This window comes from Camelus ferus, chromosome X, assembly GCF_009834535.1.
Source record: "Camelus ferus isolate YT-003-E chromosome X, BCGSAC_Cfer_1.0, whole genome shotgun sequence".
Taxonomy (NCBI): Eukaryota; Metazoa; Chordata; class Mammalia; order Artiodactyla; family Camelidae; genus Camelus; species Camelus ferus.
This window is the reverse complement of record NC_045732.1, coordinates 18,929,990-18,955,590: the sequence shown is the minus strand read 5'-3', so window position 1 is coordinate 18,955,590 and position 25,601 is coordinate 18,929,990. Positions and strand designations below refer to the sequence as shown.

Sequence of the window (25,601 nt, the reverse complement as noted above, 5' to 3'; positions counted from 1 at the left end):
ACTGGAAACAAACCAAAGGCCCACCAATAGTAGAAAGGATAAATTGTGGTCCAGTCATATAATGGAATACTCTATGGCCACTGCAACACACAATGCAATATGGATGAATCTCCCAGACGATAATGAGTGAAAGAAGTCAAGATATCCCGTGCGTACCATATATATGAAATTCAAGGACAGGCAAAATGAGCCTATGACATTATAATCAGAACAGCACTTCCTTTTGTGGGGTGGTAGTGACCAGAAGGAGACATGAAGGGGGCTTTTGGCAGCTGCTCATGTTCTGATTCTTGATCTGGGGGCTGGTGACAGAGGTGTGTGCAGTTTGTGAAAATTCACAGAGCTGTATTATAATGTGTATAATGTGTACTTCAGTAAGAAATTAAATTTTAAAAATATGTGTATACACACTTAATCCACTTTCACAGATAAATCAAAGAGTAAGACTCTAAATATATCCATGAAATGCTGCTTGACACACTTGCCTACTTTCACTAGAGATGGTTGCTAGAAAGAAAATGACTAATAATGATGCATAGGTGATAAAATATCAGGAGAGTGAATAATGGTACACAGCTCTTGACTCATATATGAGAATACAATGAGTATTTGATCCAATGAAAAAAACATAAATCCTATTGTGTCAAGGGTAATGGTTCCTCCAAATACTCCCAAACATCTGATACATTCTGTCAAAAGTGAATTATCTAGATAACAAAATCACTAATTGAGCTCATTTATACTGATTGTTCCTGGAAGCTTTAATACCACATAGAATCTGCTACAAGAGTTTACCAAAAACCACAGCTAATCTTCAAATAATGCCTAAAAGGGAAACCACTTCAGCATACATCCTCCCAATCTTTCTCCTTCTCTCCGCATATATTCAATTCGTGAGTATCCAGAGGGTTTAGAAAATTTACATGCTTAAATCCCACGGTAAACATGTCAATTTGTTAAAAAAAAAAAAAAAAATCTGAGAACCAGTCTTAAAAGTCAGGAGGGCCAGGAAAGTCCCCTACTAAAAAATGTGACACTGATGATCCTTGGAATTCTATCACTGTTTTTTTTTTTCTTGGTAAAATGTAATTCCCTTTTGTCTGGAAACTCTAATAATTAGGATCCTACCACATAAATATGAATTTATCAGATCACTGTTCTCACTGGAAGCTTCTAGGCTTAGCCCCAGAAACAGGAGTTTCTGGAGAAAGAGAATATTTACTGAGTTTCTTCCATGTGCAGGAGATCATGTTAGGCAGTTTAAATGCATCGTTCATTTATTCATTCATTGATCTAATTGAACACCTACTTTGTACCAAACACTATTCTAGGCACTAGGGATAAAGTGTGGGCGCTGCTCAAGTTCCAATGTGGAGGGAGGAAGAGAAGGAGAGAGGAACAATAAATATATACATAAACAAGAAAACTAATATAATGATAAGTGCAGTGTTGAGAATTATAGGAAGGTGTGACTTGGTGGCTATTTTAGACCAAGTAATCAGCGGTGATACTTAAACTGAGGTATGAATGATGAGAAACCAGCCAGAGAAAGATGGAGGAGGGGCAGAGAGAATATTCCAGGAAGAACAGTTAGTGTAAAAGACCAAAAGGAGCTTGATGTGCTGGAAGAATCAATAGGAGGAAGTGTGCTCCACAACAGGGGAGGGCAGGGGTCAGAACATGGCAGAACACCATAATCCAGCGGGGGAGTGACATGATCCCATTAATGCCTCTAAAAAGATGCTCCAGCTGCCCTATGGGAACTGGATTACAGGAGGCCATTACAACCATCCAAGAAAGAGACAGTGGCAGAATGAAGAATGGTGGAGTAGTGGAGGAGAAGTGGGAACATCTGGAATATACTCTGGAAGCCAGATACACAAGATTCATTGTTGGGTTCGGTGTAGGGCAGGAAACTTGTAGGGCTGGAACTTGACCAACTGGGCTGGTGGTGCTCCCTATATATACTGGGATGGGTCTCATGGCAAGAGAATCAGGTTTGGCATGTGGATGGCAAGAAAATACTGAATTTGAGATGCCTATTAGAGATCCATGTGGATTAAGCCTTTTTGTTTGTTTGTTTCAAGATTTTTTAATTTCAATATTTAAAAAGCACAAAATGTTTAATAGCATTTTTTCCTGTGCTTTCTTCTACTTTTCATTTCTATAGCTGTCATTTCTGAGCCTTTTAATGTTTCAAGGTTCCCCCAAAACTTTCAACATTCTTAGAATTAGTCAATTTATCAACATTGTTTTCTAGTATTTCTCAGTGGTATTTGTGAGCCAGTATGAAGATCTCAAAGATATTGAGACAACTTCCCCTACACAATAAAATCAATTCTATATTTAATCTAACAGAGGTAGTGCAGTTTGAATGCCATGCTAAGGAGGCTGGAGTTTACTTCTTAAAATGAGTGGAGACGAGTGAGTTTTGGAGATCTAATGTATAGCCAGGTGACCACAGTTAGTACAGTTATTGTGTACTTGAAGTTTGCTAGAAGGGTAGATCCTAAGTGTTGTCACCCACCACACACACACACAAAGTAACTATGTGAGGTGATGCATATGCTTGTTAGCTTGAGTGTGGTCATCATTTCAAAATGTACACACGTATAAAAACACCAAATTGTACACCTTGATTATATGTAATTCCTATTTGTCAATTATACCTCAATAAAGGTTGGGGAATACATACAAATCTTTTAATAGAATGAATTAGCAAATCTTGAGATGGGAAAGGTCATGGCTGCCGGTACTGGCATCTGGATGAAATGTAAAGCCGTCGACTGGGTAGGTCCTCTCAGGAGAGTACATAAAAAGAGAAGAGAAGGGAGTCCCAGTGCCTGAGAGGGACACCAACATTTGTAGGTTGAGCAGGAGCTAGAAATAAAGACTTAGAATAAGTTACCAGCAAGAATAGGAAAACCAAGAGAGTGTAGGATAATGGTAGCCACAAGAAGAAAGTGTTCAAAGCAGGACTTGGAACTTAGACTTGACGATTGCTGCTGCAAAGTCAAGCACAACAAGTCAGAGAAGGGACAGCTGCTGTATTTGGCAACACGGGGTTCACTGAGGACTGACCAGAGGAGACTCACTCAGGATACGACCCTGATTAGATTAGACAGACCAGGAAGAATGTGGAGCCTTTTAAGAGGTTCCTCTGAGAAGGGTGACTAGAAACATGGGGGCAGCTGGAGGGCAATGTGGAGCCTGTGGAGATATCACATATGAGAGCATGACTGTAAGCTGATGAGAATGATTCAGGAAAGAATGAGGGAGGATCGGCAAAGCAGGAAAGAAAAAGGGAAACAGAATTAAGTCCTTCACAACTTGAGCATCAAAATAATTAAGTAAAATAATGATCTACAAACCATTAAAAAAGGAGGCGTTTGTGAGTCCTTACCAAATAAATACACAAATAAACAAATAAATGAGGGAAAAGGAAAGGCTCTTGCTGAGGGCCAACTGGAAAATGTGGAGGGAATACCAGAGTTGGAAAATCATTATTTTCAACTACCATATTAAAGATTGGATCAGGCAAAAATCATCACTGGATGCTAAATCTGGTGGGAAATACTGAGGAGGAGCAAGCTATTTGTGTCTTCCCACAGCCTGCTGAGCAGGAAGGTAAAACCCAGTCACTACACAGTGGAGAAGTTAGACAACACCTTGACCAGGTGATCAACATTAACACTGCCAATGAGGAAGAAATAGACATCCAGACATCGTGGACCTCCAGATGTGATACCCTGAAAAGCACACAACATCAGCTATCCAGTATTCTGGCCCAGAATGCATAAGCTGTGTCTACTCATGAGAAATACCAGACAAACGCAAAATGAGGAATGTTCCATTAAAAAAGAAGAGGGAGATGGTCTGTATTCAACCTAAATGCTGAAAGGGAGCAGAATATGCCACCTCAATATATGCCTTTTTGGCATATTGATTATTTTAGGCTGATTATTTTTAAGAAACAGCAGATACAAAAGAAACTCTGAAAACCCAGTAGAAGTTATGCTTTTGTAAGAGACATTTACATTTATAATGGAAATCTCCCTCACTCTAAGAGAGAAGGATTGATTCTAAATATCTAGAAACTCATCAGTGGAGAAGGCACCACCTTAAATGTACATAACAACCTCACCCTTGTTTACTGTGCCTTGCCTGGTAAACTCCCATAAGGGGTCTCCCCCACAAGCCAACATCTTTTGTCTTTAGCTGGAGATGATATTTAAGGTCGTGGCTGGGCCACTTCAGAGCTACTCAGTTTTCCTGGATATCTGTCATGTATGCATGCTATTAAACTCGGTTTGTTTTCCTCCTATTAATCTGTCTTTTTACTCGGGGGGGGGGGGGGGGGGGTCTCAGCCAAGAGCCTAAAAGGGTAGAGGAAAAATGATTTTTCCTCCTCCACAATGCCAGTGTCATAAAAGACAAAGAAAGGCTGTGGAAATGTTCCAGACTAAAATGGGCTAAGAGACATGACAACTAAATGCCTTAACAATCCTAGACCAGATTCTGTACTAGAAGAAAAAATTCTGTAAAGGATGTTATCAGGTCTGTTTTCAAAACTGGAATGCAAATGGCAGATTAGACAAAAATATTGTATCAATATTAAATTTACTGAAGTTGACAACAGTACTGTGATTATGTAAGGGAATATTCTTATTCTTAGAAAATCCATACTGAAGTACTTAGGAGTAAAGGCCATGATGCATATAATTTACCCTTAAACGATTCAGGAACAAAATCATGTGCATGAGCAAGAGTGCAAATGATAAATCAAATGGGTCAAATGTTAACAATAGATGAAACCAGTTAAAGGCTATGAGTGTTCTCTGTGCTATTTTTATTTTGTAACTTATTTGTAAAGTTTGAAATTCTTTCCAAACAAGAAGTTTTTTTAAAAATTTTAAAAAAGAACACATCCTTGAGAAGGCAAAGAGGATAAGGAGTCCAGAGCCCAGGAAAGAAGCCAGTCTTTGACACATTGGGGACATTTCAATCAGTTTCACAGTAACAGTGGGGAGCAGTGAGTATTTGTACAAATGTGGGTATGTTGGGAGCTTGGTGATGAGAATATGAGGAGGTTCCTGTCTAATGAGCCACAGTCAGCAGCTGAAGTAGGAGGAACAGAGGAAATAAAAGGTGTAAAACAGCTGTTTTGGAGAACAGAAAGGCAAACCCATTATGCAAGTGTGGTTGGATTGCTGGGTGATGCTGAAGGTCCACTAGCGGTTTATTAAGGTCAGGCCCTGGACCTAGACATCGCTATTTATTCTAACTCATTTGAATAGGGAGCCAGCTTTCAGAACTACTGTGCTAAGGCAGGGTTTCTCAACCCCAGCATAATGGACATTTGGACCAGATAATTCTTTGTTGAGGACTAACGGAAGTGGAGAGGGGAGTCCTGTGCATTACAGGATGAATACTGAGCAACATCCCTGGCCTCTGCCCAGTAGAGCTCAGTAGCACCCCCACTCCTGCCGGTCATGACAACCAAAAATGTCCAGACATTGCCAAGCATCCCCACGGGGGCAAAATCAGCCCTGGTTGAAACCCACTATGCTAAGGGACTAAAACTAAGTTCCCTTACTGAGTTTATGATTAATTTCTCTATCTAAAACTTTATTCCCTTTCTTGTCCCTTTTGACCCCAATCCTGTGCTAACTGAACACTAATCAACCAGAGTTAGATGACTAAAATTGCTGTTGTTAATAACATCATTAATGTACTAAAATCACTATTAAAGACATCATCATTAATGTACAAATTCAGGTTTATTCTCTAGAGCAAATTGAGCTAACAGGCCCCCAAGCCACGGACCACCTGGCCAGAGAATCATAAACCAGAGACATCCAGACTCCTGAAACTACAAGTAAGAAATGTCACAGAAATGCCACAGTGATTAACCCCAACCTTTTGGTTTCTCTCTTTAAAAGAAAAACCCCTAACTCAAAGATCAAGTGGGAGCGGTCTGAGGCTTGTCTCCCACTCCCGTGCTTGGCATCCTGCAATAAACCTTTACTTTGCTGCAAACACTTGCTGTCAGGGTTTGGTTTTCTGTGCCATGGAGCACCTTGCTTGATTACAATTAGGCGACCATGAAGAGACCTCTCCAGTTCCTCTGAGGTTAGTGCCCGTAGTCTGCTGGCCTTCTGCCAGTGTACAGCTTTCCCTCTGCATATCCAGCAGCTGCCCAGGCCTCTTTGGTCTGGGGATCCAGCTTTGGAATTCCCTTCTTGACTGAGCATTAGCAACCCTGGGCAATATTTCAGGCTGCAGTAAAGGAACAGTTTTTGGACTGGAAGATATCTATTGGTAAGCAACCAGCACAACAGTGCAGGCTGAAAACTTTTATCCTTGTATACCGGTGGCCTCCTAGGCCCATTGCTGGGTATTGAGGAAAGGGTTGGGTATGCCAAAAGTAAGAGCCTAAGGTTGCTTTTGCAATTGGTTTGGCTTTAAACCTTTTGGAATTGGTTTCTTTTTGTCTTGTCGGGGGAGGGGGGGTGTTAGAGTTGCACTATTTTAATTGGCAGACATGAGAAACAAAAGTTCAGTTCCTAAAAATAGTCCTTTAGGATGCATCCTACAAAATTGGACCCCCTTTACTTACGGTTCCATGACTAAAGCCAAAATGAAACTTTTTGTAACACTGCATGGCCACAATATTCTTTAGACCCTGAAGAAAAATGCCCAAGATGAGGCTCATTTGACAATGCAAAACTGGTTTTGCTGCCTTGGTAAAACATCTTTTCAGAATTCTGACCCTAAGGGAACAAGTCCTTTCTGGAGGAACTTGGTTTTTCCTTCTCTGTGCCTTGAGATGTAAATGTTTGACCAGGGCTCTCAAAAACTCCTATCTTTTCTAGACCATCTCCAATTCCTGAGACTGAGGGAAAAAAAGGGAAAAGAGGTCTTTTAAACTTAACTTATTCCAACTGTTACTTATAAATAAGTGACTTTTTTATTGTAATACCTGATTCAGGGCTAAATTTTAGAATGAAGCTATGATATCTCTGGATGTATGTATGTCAATGTGTGCATTATAAATATGAGTCTTTACCTTTGGGTGGTATTATCAAATTCATTTGTAAATGAACTCTATTTAATTAACTTAAAGGAAATCAAGCACTTACATAAATTCTCAGAAATGTAAAAGAAACTAGCCCAAATGAATTTCAGGTTCACATACTCTGGGAAATATTCAGCATTAAGTTAATATCTGGGATTAAAGTTAGTTTAAGTTTGTTGGTTTAATTAATATAGACATGTCTTTTGAGTCATCAATATATTATACTTCATCTTCAAGAAGATTCAATGAAAGGACTTTTTGACAAGTATAGGTTTCTGAAACTTTCAGATCATACTGCTGAACTTAGTAAGAAATTAACAAATCCTAATGGAAAATCTGATGGTTTCAAAAAATTGTTGATGAAAAGAATTCGTTACATAGGACTAAATAAACTGGTGAATATGATTATAATTTTTATGGTTTTTGTCTGAAATATTACTGGCTTTTAATCTGTGTTTTCCCAATATAAGGAAACCTTTCCCCTCAAGCTAATTATGGCTTACAGTAACTTGGTAAATTATACCTTTGTAAGCAGAATGGAAAACATTTATCTTTTCTCTCTACCTAACCCCTCCAGAAATTAAAAACTCTTAGGTTCCCAGCAGCCTTAGCAGGTGAATAAGGAGTTACCTCCTGACAGGTGCAAGAATCTCAAGATATTTTGGGGACCTCTAGAATGGAGGAATTCACCCAAATCTATAGATACCACAGGTGGAATCTGTAGCAAGTCTCTGGCATGGCCTTCCCAGCCTTGAGAGGCCTTTTAAAAGTTTGATCTAAGATTCCTTATGAAAAGTTCCAGCACAGTCAAATTAAAAGAGCCTATGTGGTCAATAAGCAGACTTATTCTGCAAATAAATTACTCTTAATTTGGTTATAGTTGGTAGAAATTAGAGAAATTTTAGAGAGAAAAAGATTATGTTTCAGTGGGTATTAAATTCTAGTTTTATTAATTGAGGTCTGTATTTACTGCCTAAGACTCACTTCCCAGATAGATAGCTCCTTGTTGTTATGTTACATTATTGTGAAGTATAACTGAACACTAATCAAGAGGAGTCAGATGCCAATAACATCAATAATGTACTAAAACTGCTATTATGGAAATTATCATTAATGTACAAACTCAGGTTGTTTCTCCAGGGAAAGCTGAGCTAACAGACCCTCAGCCATGTACCATCTGGCCAGAGAATCATAAACCAGACATTTCTCAACTCCCAAAACTACAATCAAGAAATGTCACAGAGGGGGTGGGTATAGCTCAAGTAGTAGAGCACATGCTCAGCATGCACAAGGTCCTGGGTTCAATTCCCAGTACCTCTTCTAAAAATAAATAAACCTAATTACCTACCCCCCCAACAACAACAACAACAACAACAACAAAAGACAAAAACAAACAAACAAAAAAGAGCAAGAAATGTCACAAGACAATAATTAGTTCCAGCCTCTTTGTTCTTCCCTTAAAAAAAGCCCCCAACCCAAAGACCAAGTTGGAGTGGATCTGAGTCTTGTCTCCCACTCCCTTGCTTGGCATCCTGCAATAAACTCTTACTTTGGTGCAAACACTCGCCATCAGTTTGGCTTTCTGTGCCACAGGCAAACAAGCCCTTGCTCAGTTATAGAAACAAAGGCTGTAAACATTACATGTTTACAAAGATTATGAATTATGTATGCTCCTTGTTGTTATGAGCACTGTGGTTAAGAATATAGGCTCTAGATCAACCCATGTTGCTGCAGATGGCAGAGTTTCATTCTTTTTATGGCTGAGTAATATTCCATTGTGTGTGTGTGTGTGTGTGTGTGTGTATATCACATCTTCTTTATCCATTCATCTGTTGATAGTGAAATAAGTCAGAGTAAGACAAATACCATATGATATCACTTATATGTGGAAACTAAAAAAATAATACAGAATAATTATATAGCAAAACAGAAACAGACTCACAGATAACAGAAAACGAACTAGTGGTTACTGCTGGCAAGGGGGTGGAGGGGCAAGTTAGGGGTATGGGATTAAAAGATACAAACTACTATATATAAAATAGATAAGCAACAAGGTATATTATGTAGCACAGGGAATTATAGTCATTATCTTGTAATAACTTTTAATGGAGTATAATCTATAAAAACATTGGATACCCATGCTGTATACCTGAAACTAATATAATATTGTAAATCAACTATACTTCAATAAAAATGCAAAAACCAAACACAGGCTCTGAAATCAGATAATCTGTGTTCAAACCCTGGATCTCCTGCTTACCATTTGTATGACCTTGGACAAAGTACTTAACCTCTCTGTGCCTCAGTTTCCTCATCTGTAAAATGATAATAGTACTTACCTCGAGAGGTTGGGAGGATTAAATGAGTTAATATATGTAAATCAGTCAGAGCACTGTCTGCCCAATAAATATTAGCTATTAGCTATCATTGTTATTATCACAGAGTCAGAAATGTAGTTGATACCAAATGTCTGTTGATTAATAACTGCTTACATTAAATATATTCTATGCTTAAAATAAAGAAATTTCCACCAAAATTGAACAGGAAGGCAGAGTGTTTTAACTTTCCCTTAGGATTAGTGCCTGATTTTTCCTAGGTTCTAGGTGCACGCATTCATCCATTCAACAAATATTTACTGGGCACCTACTATATCCCACTGCTCCAGGTCCTGAAAATACAACTGTGAGCAAGATACACAAAGTCCCCACCCTCTTAGAACTTGTATTCTAGCAGGAAAAAAAAGACATGGAATCAGTAAACAAATAATTAAATAATATAATTACAGATATTAGTGCTACAACAAAACAAAAGTGGAACGGGGGGGGGGCAGGGTGGACATTTATAGTGGTAGGTGAGGAATGCTGATTTAGAATGAGGGTCAGAGAAGACCCAAATGAAACGGGGACAAGTTACATGACTATCTGGTGAAACAGTGCTCCAGGCAGGTAACACAGTCAATGTCAAGGCTGGGAGGCAGGCAAATGCTTGGCTTGGGTGACGAATAGCAAGAAGGCTGGTATATCTGCACCAGTGTGGGAAGAATGGGGAAAAAGTCATACAGGGCCTTAGAGGCTACAGGGAGGATCTGGGGATTTAGTCTAAGTGTAGTAGAGGCTGTTAGAGGTTTTGAGCAGTGGATTTATAAGACTGCCTTTACTGGCGATGCTGTGGGGTCAAGGGTGGGTGACGGGAGACGGTTAGAGGCTACACAGTAATTCAAGAGAAAAACTGGGGTAGCTATCATTATCCCAGGATATTATAAATGAACTCTCTTATGTCAAAACAGGATCTGATACAAAATGAATCTGTCCTGAATACAGTTCAGCAGTTTGGGGGCTTAGAAACTAAACGAACAGTTTTATAACACAGTGTTTTATGAAAGAGTGTCAAATCAATTCAGAGGGTCATGATCATCATTCTAAAATAAAATAGAACAGATGGAAGAGAATTGAAAATTTCAGAATACATTGCACAAAGGAAAAATGCATAATACCTTGTGAGATTCTGTTTCAATTATATACAGGCATGTTCATACTGGGTTGAGATATCTACTTCTCACTGTGAATGGTGGGCAGAAAAGTCTGAGAAACACCACAAAAAGCTATCTTATTTCTACATATTGTTATAAACTAGACCTTTTTTCTCTCCCATCCTTGCTGTACCTGGCATCCCACCAAATGAGAACATTATTTATAAGCTCCAAAGGTAGTTTCCTCCTAGTCTAAATAAAACGAACTGACTTCTGCTACACTATCTTCTCCTCCAGGGAGATCAAAACATGACCCTCCAAAGCCGGGCAGACTAACTAACCTCTAAACTGTTAGGCTTTTCAATTAAAAAAATAACAATAATTCCAAGCAGAACAAGAAATTCTAAAATTAAACTTTAGAACGTTTAGAAGCCAAAAGTGGAAAGAAACCTCCTAAAGGCAGTAATAAGGGGAAACTACTAGAACTCCATAGCCAGCGTAATACCTAGTGGTAAGCTAGAAGCATTCCCACCGGAATCAGACACTACTCAATGCTGCCGCACAGGGCAGCCGAGCCACCAAGGAGAGTAAACAGGAGGGAAAAACACTGGTGGTGGGGAGTGGTCCCTGTACCACTGCTATCTGCAGGCAGCTTGACTGTCTACCTTGAAAATCCAAGAACACTGAAAAACTATGAGAACTAATCAAAGTTCAGGAACATGGCTTGAATATGCTAGACCTACAAAAAAAATGAAAAATCCTATCTATACAATAGTATAGTCATAATAAAATGAAATGGGTTGGGGGAGAAGGATACAATTTCTAAAAGCAATAACAATTACACACACAAAACAATCTAGGAATTCACCTAACAAGAATGTTTTATACCTACAGTGTGGTATTGACATAAGGACAGACGTACAGATCTATGGAATAGAAGAGAGTTCAAAAATAAACCCACATATATACAGTTCATTTTTGACAAAGGGGCCAAGGGAATACAATGAGGGAAAAGTATAGCCTTTGCAACAAATGGTGTTACAGCAACTGACTATATGGAAAACAGTGAAACTTAACTCATACAAAAATTAACTCAAAATGAAGTCATAAACCTACATATAAAAGATAAAACTATAAAATGTCTAGAAGAAAGCACAGGAGAAAATCTTGGAAAACGTGAGACAAAGATTTATCAACAGGTTACTAAAAGTGCTATTCAATAGAAGGAAAAAATCTGATAAATTAGGCTTTATCAAAATTTAAAACTTCTGCTCTTCAAAAACATCATTAATTCCACTTATATGAGGTATGAGTCAACTGAAATACTCAAACTCATAGAAACAGAGTATAGAATGTTGCCAGGGGCTGGAGGGAGGGGGAAATGGGGACTTGCTGTTCAAAAGGTATAAAGTTTCAGTTATGCGAGATGAGAAAGTTCTAGCTATCTGCTGTACAACATCATGCCTATAGTTCACAATGCTGTACTGTACATTGCAAAATTTGTTAAGAGGGTAAATCTCATGTGAAATGTTCCTACCACAATTTCTTTTAAATAAAGAAAGTGAAGAGGCAAGCCACAAACTAAAAGAAAATGTTTGCAACACATATATCTGACAGAGAACTTGTGTGCAGTTATATGAAGAACTCTTGTGATTCAATAATAAGACAACCGAGACAAAAAAAAAAAAAAGCCCAGACATTTCATAAAAGAAGATATACAAACAGGGGAGGGGGAGGACACAACTCAGTGGTAGAGCGCATGCTGAGGAAGCACGAGGTCCTGGGTTCAATCTGCAGTACCTCCATTAACTAACTAACTAAATAAATAAACAAACAAACCTAAGGACCCATCGCCAAAACAAATGAACAACAAAAAAGAAGATATACAAACAACCAAAAAGCACCTGAAAAGATGCTCAACATATTAGTTATCAAGGAAGTGCAAACTAAGACCACAGAGATGCCACCACAAACCTACTAGAATGGCTGAAATAAAATAAAGTGACAACATCGAGTGCTGGCAAGGATGCCAAGCAATGGGACCTCTCATATATTGCAGGTGGGAGTCTGCAATGGTGTAGTCACTTAAAAAAAAGTTCAGCAGTTTCTTATAAAGTTAAATTTACCATACAATACAGCAATCCTACTTCTGGGTATTTACTCAAGTGAAATGAAAGTTTAGGTTCCCGCAGAAAGCCGTTATGTGAACGTTTATATTGGCCATATTCATAATCACTGAAAGTTGGTGAATGGACAAGCTGTGGAATATTGCTCAGCAATAAAAAGGAACAAATTACTGATTCACACAACATAGGTGAATCTCAAATGCATTATGCTAGGTGAAAGAAGCCAGACTCAGAAGGCTACATCATGTATGAATCCACTCACAGGACATTCTGGAAAAGACAAATTTATAGGGACAGAAAACAATTCAGTGGTTGACAGGCGCTAAGAGTGGTGGGAGGGGTTGACTACAAAGGGTAAGGAACTTTCTGGAGTGACGAACTTCTACATCTTGATATGGTGGTATTTACATGATTACACATATTTGTCAAAGCTTATAAAACTGTACACTAAAATGGGTAAATGTTATTGTACATAAACTGTACTTCAATTTTTAAAACATGAAGTCGGCTCAATAATTAAGTAGGTTTATAAAATGGAACAGAGTGTTCAGACTCTTATTTGACTGAGGGAATTTATTTTATGATAATTTTTCCCAAATGTTTATCCCATTTCTTAACTTCCAATACCCCCCACCTCACACCAAGCCCCCCCAATAATTTCCATGTGGATTAAAGACCCACATATTTTTAAAAAAATAAACATTTTAAAAGAAGAATTGTTCTCAGTCTTGAGGTAGGGAAGGCCCTTCTCAGTAAGGCAGAAAAATCAGCTCCCAGGTTTTACTAAAGGCAGAATCTCTCCTTTTTATCTTCAGAATTATTAACACCACTGAAATGCATTCTTCTCACCCTCCACTCTTCTCTTTCTTTTTAAATTTAATGGTGCTCTTCCCAGTTTGTAGCTTGTACTTGAAAGTGACTTGGCACTCTCAGGCAGCAAAATGGAAACATGTGCTTGTCAGTTTCAAGTGGGCAGCGAAAGGAACTAGTAGTGATGTCCCCCTCTGAGTCCCAAATCAGCATCAGGCACAACAATGCCACACAAGCACCCAGTATGACCATGCCAGCCATGGAAAAGCAGCTTCTTTACTGGCTCTCCCTAATACCTGAGCAAACTCACTTTTGCCATTTCTGGAAGGCTGGTCGCAGTACCAAAAACACAGGGGCTCTCCTTTCCCTGCCAAACTCACTAATGAAATGCTGTTTCCCAGCCTTTTTCTCCCTCTGCTGAACAAAATCATATCCGTAATTAAAGTGATTAAAGTTCCACTTCTTTCTTTTCTGCCTTTCCAACCATCTTTTTTTTTTTTTCCTAGAAAGGCACACACACCTGGAATCTGTGGATTTGGGGCAAGAATTATTCACAGAGAAAACACTGACGCTGCTCCTGCAGTTCTTCGGTGTTTTTCGAAAGCAAAATCTTCTCTATACCCCTTTTAGTGAAAGTCACCTTGCAAGGATGTGGGAATGATAAAAGGAGAGGGAACCCGATAGGGGCTGGCGTTGCACTGAGGCCTGTAAAGCAATACCCATGAACAGCTTCAAAATTTGGCCACTTTTTGTTTTCCAGCTTTGCATTTGAGCTGTAAAAGCAGCCAACCAAGCAATGTCCAGCTCATTTTAGATCTCAACTAAGCAAAACTTTGAGACACTAAATAAAAACTCCCCAAATCCTTTGGAAACTCGATTCACAAATTATTACAACATCAAACTTAACTGTATTAATAATTAAGCTCTTAATAAATTAATAATAATTTAAAAATAAATATTGGCATACCATGTATAACTGAGATTATACTCATAAGCTTATCTCTTAAAATAGCTGAAGAGAAGCTGAGAAAGACAGAAAGAACTGCAACATCTAGCTAGTCTTTGCTTAATAAACCTTCACTCTCCATCACCCAACTCTGACCAAAGAAATGGGTCCTTTTTCTGCCTATGGTGATATTAGACAGGATCCGCTACATAATTTGTGAGTCCCAGTGCAAAATGAAAATGCGACGCCCCTTCTTGAAAAATTATTCAGAATTTCGACAGCGACACAGAACATTAAACCAAATATAGGTTGCACACCCATGAAGTCGGCTCTACTATCTACAGATCTGATGATAAAGTATTTGGCTTGGTAACCCAGTAAGAAAAGTAAAGCATTTTGCTACTAAATGAGTAGCAATCGTTTTCATGTCTGTGTTTGGAATGGAGGTGGGACTGTAAAGTCTTAGGACCTCCTCTCCCAATGTCCCAGTTTTCCTAAGATTTTCAGCCTGTTGGACAAAAAGTACTTCTGCAGGGCCTGCCATGTAAAGTGTGGTCCACAGACCAGCAACAGCATCTGGGGGCTTGTTAGAAATGCAGACTGTCGGGCTCCACCCCAGATCTGCTGAATCAGAATCTGTATTTTAACAAGATACCCAGGGTATTCGTGTGGACAGTACACACAAAGAAGTGTCACTGTTGAAGCAGCCACGGAAAATCTCTGCCGCCTGCCTCATCGGGCGGGTCAGCGCTCCTTCTCCTCACCTGAAACAAATAGCTCCGGAGCCTCGAAACGGCAAGTCCCTGTCGAAAGGCGGTCACCCAAGACCTCCAGCCTCCTCCTTTCCCATTGCTCACCCTCAGGTTCCTGGCTGACGCTCCATCCCGCCGCGCCGGCAGCCACCTGCTCTGGGTCCCGCCAGACGCTGCTGCGCCAAGCCGTCCGGGGCCGGGGGCGCGTTCGCGCTACGCAGGCTACGCCGCACCCACCGCGTGGAGCCGCAAACTGAGGCCCCGCAAGTAGCGTCTCGGAGACAGCCCGCGCGAACAAGGCTCATGGCTTCTTTACGCGGAGGGGTGGGGAGAGTTGGAGTCTGTTTGAAGCCTTTGGATACACACGCCCCCCCCCCACCCCCGGCCCTGAGGACGCGTCGCCCGAGCCCCCTTTCCCACGGCGCGCACTCTCCCACTGACGGGGTGCCGGCCGCCGGAGCTCGGCCCCCTACCTCCGCCTTTCAGGACGGCCCCGGGCCCCGGCTCAGAGCCGCAGTCAGGCAGAGAGAGCGTTCGCCCCGCCGTCCCGTCGCACTTCAGATCCAGGCAGAGCCCGAGCCTCCCGCGCCTGTCGCCGGCTCCCCAGCCGGGTCTCGGGAACACAAGGAGACAGACCCATCCCGGCGCCCCGCGCTTACCTGAGGGTCCCCGCCGACGGGCTGGCTGCTGGCGCCCTCCAGCCCTCCTTTTTCCCTTTCCCTCGGGCCGCGTCCCTCCTCCTCCCTCCCGCGGGCTGGGCACCGCCCCCGCCGCTCCCGGACCGCTCGCCCGCCTGCTCTCCAGCTGCCCAGCGCGGCGTGGCGCGTCCGGCGCTCGGCGGCGGCGAGGCTGGGCGCGGAGGTGGAGAGCGGGCGGGGCACGGAGGGAGGAGGCTGTGTGAGTGAGCGAGCGGCGCGGCAGCCCGAAGCCCGGCAGGGAGCTCCAGGCTGGGGGGCGGGGAGAGGAGTGGGGGCCGCTGGCTAGGCAGCCCACCACAGCCTAACGAGAGCCCTGCGGCGTTTCTGGAATTCCCTGCACCACGAGACCCTCGGATGCCCCGCGTCCGCTTGGGCGCGCTCCTCAGGCACCCCAATCTCCAGACCCTGCCGCTCATATTTAGGGGTCGCCCTGGTACCCAAATGTCTGTCCCACCACTTTCAACACGGTGCACTGTGATGGGTGGGAACCCCGAGGTCGTCCCTCTGCCGCAATATCCCTGATGCAGAGGTCATACCGCTTGGAGAGTGATTTGGAGAGATCGGTAAAAGGAAAAGGTCCTGGTTACCTGATGAAGAGCATGTTACACCAGATACCTAGAAACTGGGATCCCCATAGCACTGCCTGCTGGAGGCGATGGGGAGTGGTTATTTGAAGTGAGTTGTCCCAGGTCCGCTCTACCTTTTCTGTCTATCACAACTCCTTCCTCTGCACATTCTAAAATAAAAACTATATCTGGATAGGATTTACAGGTCACCTAACTAGCTTGTGGAAGTACCCAATGTTACAGATGGGAAAACAGAGGCCTAGGGGAACTTAGCTCGGTCCTACAATAAGAATTAGTTGTAGAGATGGGGGAGCGCTCTGAATTCCCTCTCTGGCCCCTTTTACACTCCCCATCCCACTACCCTCTCTGGCCCTCCTCTTTGTAGTCAAATAACTCCTATATTTGCAAAATGCTTTCTCACTTTAAAAACCTACAGAATATTCCATTTTTCTTTACAACCAAAACAAAATTTTAGATTCTGAATTGCATTTAGAGCTCTGGATAGGATGTCTATAAAGTCCAGACCTGCGGAGCACGCCCGTGACTATTAGACACAACACTTGTGAAATATATAGCCCGCATTGCAGGAGGGATTGATTTTGTTTTGCAAACATCAAATTATTAACACTCACAACATTCTAGGTGCATAAATGAATGGAAAGTGTTTTCAGAGAGACTTCTGACTGGATTAAGCGGGAGTGGAGGTCAGGAAGCTCATCCAGGTTATATAACAAGTTGGAGGCAGAATCATGATGAGGGGGGAAACAGTATATTTTAATAAACAGATTGAATGCTATCCCAAAGGGTTCAATTGTTTCCATTTGCATTCACTTGCATATGTTAGAAAATAGACTTCATACTGTGCAGAGCCACCAGAAATCTCATACACTGCTGTTTGGCAGACTCTATTAAAACTGAGCACACAACTACCCGATGTCCCAATTCCCTTTCTAGGTATATACTCAACAGAAACGAGTGCATATGTTTGCCAGACGATAGGAACAAGAATGTTCATAGTCATGGATTTGTAATAGCCACAGACTGGAAGCTCCCCGAACGTCCATCAACAGTAGAATGGATTGGAAAACATTGCAGTGATAATAGTCTCAAAATGGAATACCAAACAGCAAAGAGAATGCACAAACCACTGCTACACTGAGTGTAGATGGACCTCATAAACAATACTGAGTGAGTGAAGTCAGACACAAAAGCGTACACTATATGATCCTGTTCATACAAAGTATAAAACAGGCAAAACCAATCTATGAAGTTAGAAGTCAGGAAGGTGGTCACTGGGGAGCTGATGACTGGAGGGAGTTACAAGAATGATAAGAAGGATTTATGGGGTACAGATCTGGCTGCTACTTATATGGATCTATTAAGTTTGTGAAAATTCACTGAGCTGCTTACCTACAATATGTGTACTTTCCTCTATGTATGTTTTGCTTCAAAAAAAAGTTAAAATATGTATAGCTCATATGAAGTTACTTGAATTTCTGAAGTGATACCAGAATAAGTATGCTTTTCCTTTAAACAAACTTGCTGTTAAAAAAAAAAAAAAGTCACTTTGAGGAAATATATCTAAAAAACACAAATGAGATACTGCTTAGCCTAAAACTTTAAATTCCTATTTTGCTCAGTGGTAGAGTGCATGCTTAGCATGCATGAGATCCTGGGTTCAATCCCCAGTACCTCCATTAAAATAAATAAATAAACCTAATTAGCCCTCCTCCACCCCCCAAAAAATAAATAAAGGGATCATTTCAGTCCCTTTATAATAAAAATAAATTCCTATTTTGATGCACTTCCAAACAAACTTTCATTCTCATTGACACACACTCTCAGGTCTGCATAACTCTGCCGTCAGCCCCAGCAGAAGAGGAAAGAGGCTGAGACTGAAGAGGGGGCCCCAGGCCTCCAGCCCTGGGGCTCTCTGCCTTTTCCATGAGAGGGGGCCCTTCCTATGCAAGCCCTGTCTGGTGACACGAAGGAAGGCTGTGGGCGCTCAGGGTTTGGGGTTAAATGTTCATCCACGGCCCATGGGCTGATGTCCCATCAACGGAAGAGTGGGCGATTTTGGCTCTTGCCCCACAGAGTCTTTGAGCCAGTGATAGTCTGACCCCCAGACATTGGTTGGTCAGGAAACATGGCAGAGACTGAGTGGGGAAACAAGAAGTCCTTGTCTCGTTGCCCCCTCCCACTGGTGGACCACTTCATGTGGGCTCTCAGCAAAGAGAGGAGGCAGAGGAGGACAGCTCACCAGTGCTCAGGGCCCAGCTCTCTCCCTAGAACTTGAAATACAACTTTACCTGTGGCCAAATAGTCTTTAACTATACCACACAATGGTCTCAAACAGATTGATTATTTTCCAAGGGAAATGAGCACAATACAACATGGGACTTGGGTGCAAGTCAAAACAGTGGGATGAGGAACTAGAATGATGATGATGATGATGATCAACATGCTAGGTTTTTACATAATTTATGCTTTGTTACTAAATCTTCATGGCAACGCACTGCCGATTGCAGTTGAGGAAACTGAGGCCCAGAGAGGTTAAAGCTTCTCCCAAGATCCATGGCTAGGAAGTGGTAGAGCCAGGACTGGAATCAGGCAGAGTGTGACTCAACCTCCTATGTTCTTAACGCCCGAGTATGAAAGGGGGAATGTTGGGATGGCAAAAGCACCAGATACAGAAGCAGGAAATGAGGGGTTTGCGGTCTACCAGTTTTGCCATTCACTAATCAGTGCAGTCACTTAGACTATACTGAGTCTGGGTCTCAGTTTCCCCATTTATAAACTACATAGGGGGTGATGAGGTCAATCTAAACTCCAGTGATAGTGCCAAGGGTTGGGTTGGGGTGTTTTAGGCCCCCATAATCTCCATCAACACTCCAACACCCTAAATAAAAGGCATTTAACAAAAATCATTGTGTACTATACAAAAAAAAAAGAAACAAGAAAAGACCCCTAGCCAACAAGGCCCCCACTTCCCACACAACTGTAAGTAGATGACTAAGCTATTCCTTTATAGAAATTTTGGCGCTACTGCTCAGAAGTCCTTTCTGGTTTAAGCCATTCATTCATTCAACAAACAATTATTTTTATGCCTACAATATCAGCGAGGATAGCCTAGGTTATGCTGCAGTGCCAAACAGCTCTCAAGATCTCTATGGTTAATGCAACAAACGTTTATGTCTTACACTACATGTTCATTACAGGTTTGAAGGGGGAGCTTTACTGCTTGCAGTCACTCAGGGACCCAGCCTGACTGAGTAGCCACCTTCTCAAACATTGCTGGTTGCTGAGCTAGGAGGAAAAGAGAGATCTGGACCACAAGTATTTAAATGCTCCAGCCCAGAAGGGATGTGCAACACTTCTGCTCCCAACTCAGCAGCTGGAACTGTTCACATAGCTGCATCCTGGCACAGGGGGCCAGGAAATGCAGCCCTACAAGGACCCAGGAAGTGGAGAGGTAGAAATACTTGAACTGCACTGATGAGTATCACACCTACTATGTGCCAGACCCTGGGCAGATGAAGATGGGCAAGAAGTGATCCCAGCCCTCCAGGTACTCACAATCAAACCAGAGAAGTCTCTGGTGATGTGATCCCATCCTCTCCGGTAGACTTTGGTGGCTCTAAGTGAGAAACCAATCACTGCCGATGTGAGTGAAGTCATCGTGTGAGACAGCAAAATTTTTCTCCAGAACATTACGCTAGTTGTAATGGTGATGAACCTATTGCACAATGGGGGAGATAAGTAAATCACACACTCTCATGAGAGGCAAAAAGGCTCTCTTGTTAAAGTACTGAATGAAGACAGTTGGACATGTTGTCATTCTAGTTGATGAAAGCTACAAATGGCAGTTTAATGAAAAATGAAACCAGACTCTGGCCCTTTCAGAGAATGGTGCACTAGCCCTTTCAGAGAATGCGTTCCAATGTGGGATGGTGCACTAGCCCTTTCAGAGAATGCGTTCCAATGTGGGAGGAACTGAGCATGGCCCCGTGCCAACACAAATAACCAGAGACTCCAGAGGAAATGAAATGCATCCCAGTAGATCTGCATGCTGGCATTAGCTTGTGTAACTCACTGTCACCCTGCCTGCAGGGAGCAATCACAGGGCCTTGGGGTTGGGGTAGAGACTCGGGGGAGGAAGATGAACCCACTGGGTTTTCGGCAGTGGCACGAGGGACAACTCTGGGCCAGGCCACATCCAGCTCAATCCTAATTGAAGGTCTCTGAATAACGATGGCTTCTTGTTTCTTGGAGGAACCCATGAAATCCTGGCTATGCAATTTTAAACCGAATTTCTTGGTTTACCTGTCTCTGAAACCACAGGGCATATTTCAGGGGAAACTCTGGACAGACACACCCCTAAAACACCCTAGTTTGTCTTATATGTTCATTTTCTCCCTCGGGGAAAATACTTTGAGACTATACAAATATCCTGTTTGTCTTCAAACCCTCTTCCATTGATTTTAGCATCTGTGGATCACGTCTGCAGCAATGATTACTGTGGTGTTCTAATGGTGCTTTTCCACTTCTTCTCTCATTCCTTCTGTTCATTGGAACTATTCTATAGGGAAGAGCTATATCTTCCCTCCCATTTCTTTACTTATTCAATTATCTATTTATGTCAGTATGGACTCATGGGTAATTATTTGAGTCTTTGGTTTATGATCCAATGCTATCATTATTTATTTTGCTGTCAGATTGTCTTGGCTTCAGTCATTGGAAGCTCTTTCAGGTTGGCTCCTGTGTCAGGTCCTTTACTGAGCACTTTCTTACTTGCTGGGACCATGATATATTCCAGGCTCATCATGTGTATGACTCTGTTTTTTTCATTTCACCTAAGAAGATGCCTTAAGTCACCCTCCCTTTAAAAAAAATTGTGTATTTTTAGCCAATTCACTACTTGGGGACCACTGCATGAAGTAATCCTCCATTTTATTTGTCCTAAGTTGTTTTTCCCAAGTTGTCACAGTTATTCTAGCTGGGTCTAGCGCTTGGGAACTTGGTGAAAAAAAAAAAGCCTGTTAACTAAACACATCCTTCATCATACTAGAATATTTTTGGTATGCCCATTGGCCCCATACTTCCTTGGTCTTACTTGTAGTTATAACATTTTTGGCTATAAGTACAAGAAACTACAAATCCAACTGGCTGAAATCATAAGGAAACGTGTTATTTCAGAGAACAGGCAGAGTGCAAGAATTCTGGCCCCTTTTCACCATGATCCTTTCATCTCTGCCCTCAGCCTGGTTTCCCTCAGGATCATATGCTGACAGTCAGCAGCAAACACGGCAACAGGGTACCTCATTTGTGTCATCAAAAGGGGTAAGGGAAGGAGCAGGGTCCTGGAAGGGTTAGGAGAGGAAAAAAACCTTCCTTCAACTGAGGCTAAATAGCCTTCTCTTCAGTCTGATTTGTGCCAACTTAGGTCACATGACTACCTCTAGACCAGTTCTGATACCAGGCAAATGCCAGACACTGATTGGCTTAAGTCTGGATTCAGGAACCAATCATTATCAAGAGGGAATGTGATTAACATGATTGATGAGGACAAGTGGTTCTCAAATATAAGTCTGCGGTCAGAATCACCAGGAGGGCTTATTAGAATACAAGTTGCAGGGGCCCAGCCCCAGAGTTTCTGATTCAGTAGTCTTGGGTGGGGGCTGAGAATTTACTTTTCTGATTGTACATTTCTAACAAACTCCCAAAGGATGCTGATGTTGTTAGCCTGGGAACCACACTTAAGAGAACCACTGGGAAAGACCCATCAGATTATCTCCACAGTGGTTCAGGCCCTGACTCCCCCATAGCTACATGCTGCAGTAACTTCCTAACAGGTTCCTATGTATCTCAATTGTGAGTAACCCAACTGGTTTCTTAGACTAGCCCATAGCACTCCCTATCAGCTATGGAATCCAGCTCAGAATCCATCTCATTCATATCCCTTTGGGATCTTTCTTCAACCTAGTCCCTCATGTGAATCCCTGCACGCTCTGCCTAGAATGTGCCTTGTCCATTCTCAGGACTTTATCTTGGCATTTGATCTCCTCTTCATCTAAACTGTCCTACCCTGTCCTCTACCTCTTGGAATCTTACACTTCTTTCAAGGGCAAGTTCAAAATCTACATCTATTTCAAAGCCTCCTCTGTCCTCTCCTCTATGGATTCTATAGTTATTTGCCAACCCTGGGATGCCAGCAGCTTCAATTCCCAAAACCCTCATCGTCTGCACCATTCATTAAGTTCTGATGATTCATGGCTTTGACTATTGAGTTTAAGTTGCAGTGCTCGTCTTCAACTAGAATATAACTTCCTTGAAGGTAAGCCCTGTTGCTTCCTTTTTTCCCTACAGTGTTCACCACTGAATCCAGGTCTAGTAAATGTATTTGTCAAATAAAGTCAGGCTAGGCTGCAGTGACAACCCTAAAATTCAATGGCTTAACTTCACAAAGGTGTATTTCTCCCTCGCATGGAGTCAGAGGCAAGACAGGATACCCATCTCCATCTTAAAGGCACATGTGCCTCCAAGAAGGCCAAGGCAGGCAAGATAAGGGGAAAGGAGGCATCTAGGCCTATAAATGCCTCAGCCCGGAAATGATACATATCACTTCGGCTCACAATCAGTTGGCCGATACTAGTCCTATGGCTCCAAACTACCTGCAGGGAAGGCTGGGAAATGGAGGAAAGCATATGAACGTTTAATGAGCACTCATCATAGTAGGCATCAGTAGTTGTTTCTTGATCAGTTGTTTGAGTCTCTTTCTCAGGGTCTTTTCCGGCTTCAAGAGATTTTTCTTGAGGGTTGATGACCAAGATCACACTGGATTTCAGTGAGGCCTTCCCTGATTGCCCTAATTATTTATATTTTCAAACTTCCTTCTTCACCAACTGTCTCTCTCTACTCTTTCCTTGTTTTATTTTTTCTCCATAGCACTAACTGCCAACCAACTTATATCGCTTACTTGTTTTGTTTATTGTCTGTCACCCCAAAAAGATAAAAAGTCCCATAAATTCCATAAGGGCAAGGATTCTGTTGTTGTTGTTGTTGTTACTATTTTTGTGGCTGCTGTGTCCCCAGTCCTAGACCTGTGCCTGACACATAGTTGGTATTCAGTAAGTAACTGATGACTGAATGAATGTGTAATCACGGATTTATATGAGAGGAGGTGATGCTTTTGTTTTTCTACCAGGTACCTTCCTGGGGGGGTACTGGCCTTGCCTGAGTAGATATACCAAAGGAAAAGTATATATTGACTATTAAAAATTTGTACTCTCTAAAATTGGTAGTGCCAGAACTTTCCCTTGAGCCTTAGCTCTGCTCCCTCCTATGCCACTCCATACACTCAAGAGGAGGAGAGACTAAGAGAAGGCTTCATAAATATTGGTGCCAGGGCCTTTCTTCTGTTAGGTTTGCCTGTGGATGGACCACGTCTCCAGGGCAGGCTGGGCAAATCATCGGAAAGCAAGCTACTAAATAGAGTTTCCAGGGACACTCTGGAACACTACTCCTCTCTCCCTCCACCTGAAAAAAAAGTTCAAAAAACGCAAGTTATACTCCAAGTCACCAGGTTAGGTGCCCAGTTTCCCTCTGGGGAACTTCTGCCCCGGCCAGAACAACAATAAAATCCCATTCTCCCACCTGGAGAGGTGGGACTTGGGAATAAGTGAAGTCCCCCGCTTTTTGTTTCATCCTCTTTATGCCTTCGCTCCACAAAGCGAAATGTGATAGCATAATTTCTGTAGCTTTTCTAAGAAATTCCTCTCTGCTGGCACATAAAAAGGGCTCTCCTGGATTCCTGCCATTGGCTATGGAGCTTTAACACATTGTTGTTGGCTCAGCTGGGGAGCCAAGATGAGTAAAATATTCTCTAAACTCCTGTGGAAACACACAGCAAGTGTTTCCAACCGTACTGTATTATTTGACCCAAAATATTTTTCCCCCTTCTATTTGCCAATCCATGTGTTACTTCCCTCAAAACTCCAAGTGGCCCTCCTTTCTCAAACCCCACAGCTCTTGGATTACTAAGAGGGTCTGGAGCCACCTCTAACTAGTTTTGTGAACTGTAGCAAGTTACCTCCCCTTTCTGGGCTTCTAGCTTCACATCTATAGAAAGGGATGTATTAGAACAGTTTTTCAAACTGTTGTGTGGATTGAAATCTTCTGGAGGGCTTGTTAAAATTTATGGCTGGGCCCTTCCTCCAGGCTCACTGATTCAGTAAGTTTGGGGTAGGATTCCAGGATCTGCATCTCAAACAAGTTCCCTAGTGAGGCTGAGGCTGCTGGTTCAGGGACCACACTCTGAGAATCACTGTATTAGACGAACTCAAAGGTTCCTATTGCTTGTTCATTCAATGAGTCTGTTAGTCTGAGTCAGGGCTCCATCAGGTACAAGTGACAGAAACTTGACTCAAACCAGCTTAAGTAAGAAAAGGAATTTATCAGCTCACATATCTGGGAAGAACAGAAGTGGAGTGGATTCTGAATACAGGAATTCAAATTATGTCATCAGATTTCTCTCTTTCTCTTAGCAGTTGGTCCCAATTGGCCCCCCTTCCTCTACTCAAGGCTTCTTCCATGCTATAAGCTGCATGAGACATGGCTGTAGACAGCCCCAGCTTATATTGCCCAGATAGCAATCCCAGAGAGGAAACAGAACTCCTGCTTCCTGGTTCGGTGTATAATAATCACAGGGACAGACTCTCACTGACCTGGCTTGGACCATCGTATGGTGAGGAGGATGGAGTATTATGCTTGGCTAAGCCTAAGTCACATGCTTTTTCTTGAAGTCCTGGACTAGAGCATTAGGATGGGCAATACCCTTCTCACACCCTAACGTCTCCCTCTGTCTTGTCCACTGCCATATTTTTAAGATCTAGTGCCCTAGTACATAGCAGGTGCTTAACAAATATTTGTTGAATGAATGGATGAATCATTTCAGAACTAGTGTAAACTTTTCTTAGTGAATCCAGAAATCTTCAAAATTAATGATCTTATGCACACTGGGGGTAGATGTGAAATATCTTGAGATTTTCACTCAATTTTACTGTGCCCAATCAAATTTCAGATTGTTGTTCTTTTCTTCTCTTTTCTCCCAGCAGAGACTAGAGGAATTATGCTAAGACCCAGCATATCCACCACTCT

The 25,601-nt window shown here is 42.1% G+C and overlaps 1 protein-coding gene across 6 annotated transcripts in view; it reads right to left on the bottom strand.

Annotated features, from left to right (window-relative positions):
* Nucleotides 1-15,976, bottom strand: part of ADGRG2 (adhesion G protein-coupled receptor G2) — a 120,910-nt gene extending 104,934 nt beyond the window's left edge. For 3 of the 6 annotated variants that reach the window (XM_032475047.1, XM_032475051.1, XM_032475048.1), the window contains exon 1: nt 15,841-15,975. The gene's annotated coding sequence lies outside the window, so the exon portion shown is untranslated. Of the gene's footprint in view, nt 1-15,286; nt 15,358-15,840 lie in introns of those variants that run through there. The other 3 variants (XM_032475046.1, XM_032475050.1, XM_032475049.1) reach the window with 2 other exon arrangements.
* Nucleotides 15,977-25,601: the final 9,625 nt, after the last annotated feature.